Below are 10,456 nucleotides of genomic sequence, written 5' to 3' on the forward strand. Positions count from 1 at the left end.
CCAGTAACTGTTTTTCACAGTAAAGAGCTTAGAAAGATCACCTTATGGCTCCAACGGGAGAGAGAAACAGCAATCCTTGTGAAATAGGACCAGAGCACATTTCATGTGAAAGGCCTCCTCTCCAGGAATGAAAGCTTTATCAGAGCCCCTATTCCACTTGGGTGAAAGGCAATTCTCTCACTCCAAATTCTACTTTCTGTCTCTCTTAAATGGGGAAGGAAATGCTAAGAAAGCTGTGGAAAGGTCACACTGGTCCCAGAAAGAATTAGATTTAATTATAAGATTATATAAAACTTCCCCTCCTCTCTACTATACTACCAAATCAACGAGACTCTAGTATAATAATGGTGGATTTTAGCTCAAATAACCTTGTGAAACATAATTTTGGAGAAAAGTACTTAGGATAACCCAAAATCAACAGGAGAGACAAAAAAATACACTAGAGGAATTTGAAGCCTTTGTTATCTATAATTACAGCAAGCATTAAACAAGGTCAAATTCTAGCCAGATTAACATAAAACTTTATAGGAAAGGCCAATTTACTTCACTTCCTATTATCTAATACATCATGTGCAGATTTAGATAAAGCATTACAAGGCATGCTGAAGAACAAGCAATAACACAGCCTGAAGAGACAAAGCAAGCATTAGAACTAGGCTCATAGACACAAATGTTGTAATAGCAGAGAAGGAAATTAAAATAACTCTGATTAATCTGTTAAGAGCTTAAGGGGGCAATAAAAACTCAAAGAAATAATTTAAAGGAAGCAGAGGTGGGGGATTGAATGTGAGAAGTGGGGCCGGGTAGGGAGGAGGACACTACTGGGGGAACATGGGGACAACTGTAATTGAACAACAATAAAAAAATAACGTAAATGCTGGAAATAAAAAAAATATATATATAGTGACAGAAACCAAAAAGTGCCTTTGATGAACTCATTAATTAATTAAAAACTGATGAGGAAAGAATCAGGGAACTTAAATATAAACTAATAGATACCAAACTGAAATTTAAAGAGCAAAAAAAAAAAGGAAAAAGAGAAAAGAATATAGCATCCAAGAAATGCAGGGCAGATTCAAAATGTGTAATATATGCATAATTGGGTTACTGGCAGAAAACAATGAAAAAAAAAAGAAGAAATATTTGAATTAATAATGGCTCAGAAATTTGCAAAATTAATGACAGAAAACAAACCAGATATCCAGGAAGCTCAGAGAATAACAGGCAGAGTAAATGCCCCAAAGTCATATCTAGCATATTATATTCAAATTGCTGGATACCTAAGACAAAGAAAATTTTGAAAAAAAGGAAAAGAAAATGAAACACCTTACTTTAAGCAGAATAAAGATAGGAATTATAATGGACTTCTTATCAGAAACTGCGAAAACAATGAGAATAAAGTATTTAAGTGTTACAGAAAAAAATCTTTTAGTTTCTCCCTATACAGAGTGGGGAAAAAGTAGGTTGACAGTTGTTCATATGGAAAATAACATAATAAGAATTAATAATACAAGAATAAACTCTGTTTCATGCATTCACAACTGTAAACTTACTTTTGCTCCACCCTTTGTATGCTGTCAAAGTCACTGAACAGAAGTCATAAGAAAACAGAATTAAATAGTGTAGCTTCTTTAGCCTTTGGATTAAAGAGCTATTTGGGATTTTAGCATCCTATCCTCCTGCCACAGAACTGTTGATTTGAACTTTAGTGGTAAATGGCATTCCAATCTTGTTGCCATAGATATATTAAAGCTGCTGGCAGGTTACTCCTTTGTGTTAGGTTCTGTCACTGGGTAAAATGTTCTTGTCTAAGGAAGGGAGTACCTGCCAGGAGCAGACAGGAGCTTAACATGGTGTCAGCATTGTAAAAAGTCAACATTTGTTCTGTAGCGCACCGCAAGACTAATGAAAATGAAAGGCAAATCTAAGTGATAGCAAAGGACAAAGTAATGGAGGTGAAAGGTGGCTGGGTTCCTAAAATAAATTCATTCATTTTCTATTCCCTCGTGTGTGTTTGTTAGAGCTGCCCTAGCAAAGTATCACAAACTGGGTGGCTTAAACAACAGTAATTTATTATCTATCATTTCTGGAGGGGAGAAGTCTAAGGTCACGGTGTCAGCAGGGTTTGTTCCTTCTGAGCTAAGAAAAAAAAAATCTGTTCCTGTCCTCTCTTGTTGGCTCGTAGATGTCTGTCTTTCCATATGTCTTTATATTGTCTTCCTTCTACACCTTGTTCCGTGTCCAAATTTTCCCTTTTTACAAGGAGGCTAGTCAAACTGAATGAGGACCCACCAAAATGACCTGACTTTAAATAAATTACTTCATAAGAGAAAAGCCTTCTCTCCAAATAAGGTCTCATTTTAAGGTACCAGCGGTTAGGTGTTCAATGTATGAGTTTGGTGTAAACACTATTCAGCCCACAGTACTTTGAAATACTGAGAGGTAGTTATTTTACCTAGGGTTTCCTGAAGCTGTAAATTCAACTCATCACTCTTATAAACATGTTCCTGTTATGTATGTGATTTAAGTAATTAGCCAAGAAAATTATAGTTAATTTATTAATCATATGTGAAAAGAAAAATACTGGTCAAAATGGTAACCCTATTTTGGTCTATGTAATAAATGCAAGCTCTTGCAGTTTTGATGATCAGAATCCTTATGTGTTGCTGATGAAAATTTTATGGAACATAAGTGACTATCTTAAAGATAATACAACATCTTAACATCTGGGTGAACCAACACCTTAACTCTCCCTTCTTCCCCAAGGTGAGCTGGGAATACATACTCAAAGCTCTGGGCTGATCACAGGACTCTCATTAGTTCTCTATCCAGGGTGAGGTACCCTCAATGTTATCTATCTCATAACTCACCCTGGAACCAGATCTTCTGGCATCTGGTCCCTTTGACATTCCACCTATTTTCACTGCTTAGAAGATATAAGCACTTTGTCTGGTGGGGGACAAAGGTGTAGAGATCAATGTTATATTGTTGCCACCAATGTTGTATTGTCTGACTTATTTTACTTACCATAATACTGTCTCGGTCCATCCATGTTGTTGTAAATGGTAAGATTTCATTCTTCTTTACGGCCACATACTAAACCTTTAAACCACCAAGCTGGACTTGTCTGACTTGCTCTTTGGCCTCTTGACTCCATCGTTTGCATATACAGCCTTTTCACAAAGCAGAAATGTAAAGTGTACATCCACTTTAAAAAGCCTGGCAGTTCCTCACATGTTAAATACAGAGTTACCGTATTACACAGCAATTCTGCTCCTAGCTATCTACCTAATAATAAAGACATATGTCCACATAAAAACTTATATCAAATGTTTATAGCTGCATTGGTTATAAAACTAAAAAGTAAAAGACCAAAACCCATTCTACTAATTAAACAAAGGCAATGTTTTATATTCATGTAGTAATGAAATATCATTTGGCAATAAAAATAATGAATTATTGATACATGTTACGACACAGATGAACCTTGAAAACATTATTCTAAATGAAGGAGGCTAGTAATAAAATATCATATATTTTATGAATCCAGTTAAATGAAATATCCAGAACAGGCAAATCTGAAGAGGAGGAAAGTAGATTAGTAGTTTCCAAGGGCTGATGTTAGCTGTTAACCTATGTGAAGTTTTTGGTTTTTGTGTTTGTTTTAAAATTAGATTGTGTTGATAATTCTTTGAATACACTAAAAGCCATTCATATAACTCTGAGAATATATTTTAAAACATTCCTGATACTTGAATTATATTTCAATAAAGCTGTTATAAAAAGTAGAAAATGGAACTTGACATATAGAAATGGTAGTCAGTAGAAAAAACTCAACTATATACTGCTTACAAGAAATATACTTCACATACGACTATACTTAAATATGGACAAACAGATTACATGCAAAATGATAAAAATATATCGGGCTGAAAAAGGCTACTAATTAAAATAAAATTGGGCGGCTTAGAATAAATTCAGAGTTGTAGAGGGATGCATAGATATCCCTCTTATCTTTACAAGGCAAAAGTTGGACAAACTTCAAATTCATGCATTCTCTTGAACCCACGATAGAACAGAATTCGCAGGACAAGCAAGTAACCTGAAATCTGTAGAAACACAGTCACATGAAAAAATAAACTGGACACTAACATTTACTTACCTAAGACAGATGCTGTAGAGCAAAATATAAACCTGTAAGGAGATACGGCTACAACATTCTAAAGAATCTCTTATATAAATCAAGTGTAGGCAAATGTGAAAGGGTGAAATCCTTGGGAGTGACAAACATAGGGAAGCAAGGTCATACCTTTTGGAGATTCTTTCCTCTGCACATCCTACCAGCTGCTCACAGAAGATTGAGGAAAATCCAGAAGAAGCTTTTCCTGTGCTAGGAGTGGGGAATGCCAGCTGCTGGGGAAATTTACAGAGAAGAGCCTCTCTCATCTTCCCTTCAGATAACAACCTTCAGTAGAAGGGTAAAAGCAATAAAAGCTATTACCTGGGGTCTTTAGAACCATGGAGCAAATCCAAGGCAGCTGGAGAAAGCAAACAAACAAACAAAAAAAAACCAAAATAAAAACAAAACCAGCACAATCTGAAGGGGAAAATGCAGGAATACATACTAGGCCCAGTACTTTGCATAAGAGGGCAAGTAGTTCCTGTGAAGTCTACACTATGGAGATGAAGACTCAGGGACACCATTCCTCCTTAGACTGAGGTTAAGTCAGAATATCAAAGAAAGCCTAGACCCTCACCTGCCTCTACAGGCTAACAGGCACTGAGCAGATATAATAATGCAACACAGCTGGAAGGATGGCGGAAAAAAAGATTTTCTTTAAGCCACAGCATAAAAAGAAAATCCCAAGATCTGGAAGGGAGCAGATATTGAGGAAACAAACAAACAAAAACTCTGAAAATTAACCCAAACCCCAAAGCTACGTTACCACCATAGGAATTTGAAAGCTGTGAGAGTAATCATAGCAACAAGGGGCCAAGGACCCAGCTCAGCTCCTGACTGGTTTAGCAGACGTCCACTCATTACAGCCCTGGCAAAATGAAAGGACTTCAGTTTTACAAGCAAAAGAAAATATTTACCTCAGTATCTACTGTCCCACACAACCTTTTAGGCTTCCAATTAAAAATTTATAAGCATACAAAAGGTCAAGGAAAAATAAGTTCTGAAGATTCAAAGCAATTATCAGAACCAGACATATTTATGAGACAGATACTAAAAACAATCGAGCAATTTGCTCCAGCTAACATGCATAGAACTTTCGAAATACATCGTGAGTCCATTAAAAGGTATTCAACATCATTAATGATTAGGGGAATGAAAAATGAAAACCATAATAAACTAACATTACTACCATTTCACACTTTGCTGACTGGTTAAAATGAATGGATTGATGTCACCAAAAATTGGTGACAATGTGGAGCAACTGTGTCATTTCATGTAACTAAACATACACATACTCAATGGTCCTGTAATTTCATTACTAGATATTTATTCCCTAAAATGAAAATATAAGTACACAAAAAACATATACTCAGAAGTTCCAAAGCAAATTCATTTAATTATTAAAAAAATAGGAAACAGCTGAGACCGTTAACAGGTGACTATATTAACGAACTGATGTATATTCATACAGTGCAAAACTTCTCACCAATAAAAAGAGATCATGCTTTTTCAAATTCTGAAACAGACACAATTAATATATGCTCTAAAAACATCAGAACAATATTTACCTCTTGTGGGGAGCATGCAGTATGAGTCTAAAGTGAATGACCAAAGTTTTGGGGATGTTGGTAACATTTTATATCTTAATTTGGTTTACAAGACTATGTACATCTGTCAAAAATCAGAAAGTATACATTAAATTTGTGTGATTTATTATGTATCAATTTGACATCAAAAAAAAGAACCGTACTTAAAATATTGACTGCTAAGATCTGCATGATGAAATATTTAGAAGTGTTCTGATATATGGAGTTTAGTTTGAAATTTATCAAAAAATAAGAAAAATTGATGGGTGGTTAGAGGTTTGGGTAATGAGTTATATATCTGATGAAGCAAGAACAGCAAAAGTTTTGTGGTATAATCTAGCTGTGCACATACAAGTGTTCACTATAAAATATTTTCACATTTGATACCTGTTATGTAACTATCATAATTCTTGGAAAAAACAAAAGAAATATAGAAAAGGCTGACCACTGCCTAAAACCACTTTAGGCCTCTAGCTGAAATATGGAAAAATGGAAAAACTATAATTTTTTTAAAGGTTATAGTTTTTACTATAACATGATAATGGATATTCTAGAAACCACAAGGGAGGAAAAAATGTTTTTCTTCTACCCTTCTAGATTCTCTGCTCTTGTTCTCTGTAACAAAAGACAGAGTACCAAGAGAAAAGCATACAAATATATTTAGTGTGTCACAAGAGAACTTTCATGAAGAAATGAGACTCAAGAAGCTGTTACACCTGAGCACTTTTCTGCAAGGTTTCACGAAGAGTGGAAAATCATGTGGGAAAAATGTGATAGGACAAAAGGATATGAACTAAAGATGATCAACTGGGGGGAACCTAGCACAGTCTATTTATTTGAATTCCTCTCAGCATCCCTTGGTCTTCAGAAAACAGGCTGTTTCTTTCCTCTGAGTATGGGATAGACAATTCTCACACAAGTGTCTTATGACCTACTTCTGGGAGACAGGGCAGGTCAGAGAGTTCCTCCTTGGCCTGCCATTTCTCAGATTCCTTCAGCTTAAAATATTCAATATGCCAAGGTGCCATATTTTGGAGAAGCATGCCCTGAATCTTGCCATACAGAAATAAAACTTAATTGTGGCTAATGTAACCAGAGATTATTTTTATTATCTAAGAGAGTGATCAGAAAAGTCATATATCCTACCCCAAATATCATCCAATGGACAGGGAAGAACTAGCCAAACATAATAGGTTTAAAAGGACTGTTATGGGAGGAATAAAATTCTATTATATTCTATTGTATTTTCCTTTTCAACCTACTAGTTCCACATAGATTTTCCCAGCAAGTTTAAATAACAAGTTTAGATTAGACATTATATAGATAGTGTCTCCATTCTTTGCAGGGGTGTGATTTTTCATAATTGGATGAATTAGTTTGTAATGTTAAAAAAAAATAGGCATTACAGCCAAAACCTAGAATTTTATGTTAGATTTACATTTATTGACTGTGGAACACAATTACTTAACCACACTAAGGAAGTCTTACCTTCCTTAATACATATTACCTTCATCTGTAAAATGGAGGTAACAGTACAGATCACGTAGGGTTTATTGGTTTGTAAACTGGCTCCCATACACAGCAGGCAAGGAGAGACTGAAGAAGGAATCACACCACTCCAGAGTGGTAGGTGGTAATTTGAATAAGCAAGGGAACTTGCAAAGGAAGCTTGTCTTGGGTGGTCCCAAGAGGAGTAGATTTCTACACATAGTCTCTAGAATCACAAATGTTTATTGAAAGGTCCTAACTGGGTTCAGTTACATATACTGGTGTCCATAACACATTGCTCAGTCAAGTCTGAATACTTGGAAACAGCTTTTGTCATGGTAATGGTGAGCTCACCATAGTTCCAAGGACAGGGGACAGGGTGAGAAACCTCTGAGTGCCCTGTAGCAACTCACAGGGCAACCAGTGGTCATGTCCTCTTGACGATCTCCTCCAGCAGGTTTATGCTTAGAATTAAGCAAATTAATAATGAAACCATCCAAGGGAGTGTAATATAAATAATGGTAATTATAATTTTGAATATTGGTTGCACTTCTATTAATTTATTTGACATAATAGCTAAATGACTCTCACTTTCATAGTATTTATTAAATTTGCCACTAACATCAAAAGTATAATCTAATCAGGGAGAACTATTTCAGTGGACTTTTTAAAAAAAAAAAAGTGTAAATTGGATTGCGTTGCTGGACTTGGCTGCCTTGAAAGGTGCTTGTTAGGGCTCTTAGAGCCCTACATCTGCACCCTGGCTTCTGCTTTGTGATTTTCAGTTGGACAGCCCATGCTCCGGCCCCTCGCCTGCCATAGACATGACACATGTCAATCCCTTAGCTGCTACAGCAGAGAGAAGGACAGGGAACACTGTCGGTGGCTATAGCCGTCTCCCTGAGATAAATCTCAAAAATGGGCAGCGCTTGCTGGAGTTCAGGATTCTTGAGACGCCAACGGGCGATGCAGTTGAGCAGCTCAGCAAGGACCTCCGGGGAGAGCTTGTGACCATGGAGCACACGCAGGCCTCCCTGGGATTGCGGGCTACAGCTCCGGAAGCCGCAGTGGTGAAGGTGGATTGCAGCAGCCAGAGAACCTCTGGGAGAGATAGATATGTATTGTACCACTTGTTTGTATAGAACTCAGACTTACTGTAGAAAATCTTTTTGGTCTTTGCAGTTGGCCAGAGTGAAAGGAGTTCATAAGCCACGTGAGTGATGTTACCTATGTGGACACTCACAAAGAATGCACCAAAGAAGAAGTCATTGAGTTTAGCTCCCATTCTAACATGAAACATGCTTTGGATGAACTACTAGATGGTACAGAAATAAATGACAGAAATGACAGTTATGAGGCTCACTTAATATAAAACACAGAAGAGCCATAGTCGATCTTACACCAGAAGCATATCAAGGTCTCCATCTAGAAAGAGGTGACAAAGTAGGAGGCCCAGGGAGCAGCTACAGTATTTAAAAAGTTGCTCTTTATCTGGGTCTCAGAGCTGAGGCTGATCACATTCTTGGTTTAAAAGGCAGGAAGTCTAGATCAAAGATCAAATTGAAGCCTAAGTCTGACTCAGGCTCCACTCTTGTTCTGGAAGCAAGACTTAATGATGTGTATGAAAAATCTCAAAGCAGGTCTCATTCTCCATCTTGAGCCTCCAAAGAAAATGGAAAAGGTGGTACAAAGTCAAAATCAAAATGGAGAAGCCAGTTTCTTTCCTATTCTCCCATACCTGTTCCACCCTCAAAGGCTCATTCTTGTATCCCCTCCACCAAAAAGATCTTCAAGATCCAGATCTAGATACTGTTCAAAGTCAAGGTCATAGTCCAGATCAAGTTTCAGAGATTAACCCAGAATTCTACCTTCTTTGTACACTATTATGAAACAACTTTCCTACTGGCTGAGGCAGTTACATTTCCACATTGTACTTGGCCTTTTTGCAAGAGGAATCTGAAAACGAGGGCACACATAAATCCATGGCCATTTTTTATTAAAAAACAAACAAAAAAGATGAGGTTCTAAAGAAATGGTGGCATGACAACCTCCTCCTTTCTTTGTAGAATTACAATAGCTTTTTCTCAAGTCCCTTTAACATTTCATATAATAATGGTTTAGTGATGATGAACTCCTTTAGTTTTTTTCTTGTCTGGGAAGCTCTTTATCTGCCCTTTGATTCTAAATGATAGCTTTGCTGGGTAGAACAAACTTGGTTGTAGGTCGCTGTTTTTCATGACTTTGAATATTTCTTGCCAATCCCTTAAAAACTATGAACAATAAAATGGCAAAAATACATATCAACAATTGAATCTAAAAAACAAACTAATTAAAAAAGTAGAACAGAGACAGAATCATGGATGTGGGAAGCATTTTGATAGTTGCCAGATGGGAGGGGGACGGTGGGGAATGAGGGAAGAGGTGCGCGGATTAAGAGAGTCACCAGTTCGATTCCCAGTCAGGGCACATGCCTGGGTTGCAGGCCAGGTCCCACGTAGGGAGCGCAAGAGATGCAACCACACATTGATGTTTCTCTCTCTCTTTCTCCCTCCCTTCCCCTCTCTAAAAATAAATAAATAAAATCTTTTGAAAAAAATTGATGCCTACCTTTAAAAAAATAAAAAGTATAAATAGGTAATTACAGAATAGCCTTGAGGATGTAAAGTAGAGTATAGGAAATAGAGTAGCAAAGAACTTATACGCTTGATTCATGGACATGAACAACAGTGGGGGGACTGTCTGAGGGAGTGGGGGGGTGCTGGGTGGAGGGAGGCAAAAGAAAATTAGGACAACTGTAATAGTTTGATCAATAAAATATAATAAAAATGATAACTTAGATTTTATAACTTTGAGCTAAAATAACTTTTGTAAAGATTAAGCTCATTTAGATTTTTTAAAAAGTATTTCAAAAGGATCTGCTGTAGGGGGTTTGTTGTTTTAGTTGCTTGCTTTTAGATTGTTTCAAGCTTTGGATACTTAAAGCTTTAGAGGGAGAACACATTTTTCAATTATATGGCTTTTGATAAAGCTTGAATGATGTAAGACTTCAATAAAAGTTTGCTACCAATATGATTGCTTTATTGAATAGATCACTATTAATTCCTTTGAATATTGATATATTTCATATGTGGAAACAATGTAAATTCTGCTTAAGTATAAAACAAGGCAATGCTCAAAAAATTGGATAACATTATCTTGCTCT

At 36.5% G+C, this 10,456-nt stretch overlaps 1 pseudogene; it reads left to right on the forward strand.

Annotated features, from left to right (window-relative positions):
• Positions 1-8,078: 8,078 nt before the first annotated feature.
• On the forward strand, positions 8,079-9,109 carry LOC129065502 (serine/arginine-rich splicing factor 6-like; annotated as a pseudogene).
• The last annotated feature ends 1,347 nt before the right edge of the window (positions 9,110-10,456 follow it).

This window comes from Pteronotus mesoamericanus, unplaced genomic scaffold (genome assembly GCF_021234165.1).
Source record: "Pteronotus mesoamericanus isolate MK-2021 breed Mesoamerican mustached bat unplaced genomic scaffold, CSHL_Meso_final contig_180, whole genome shotgun sequence".
NCBI classification, from domain to species: Eukaryota; Metazoa; Chordata; class Mammalia; order Chiroptera; family Mormoopidae; genus Pteronotus; species Pteronotus mesoamericanus.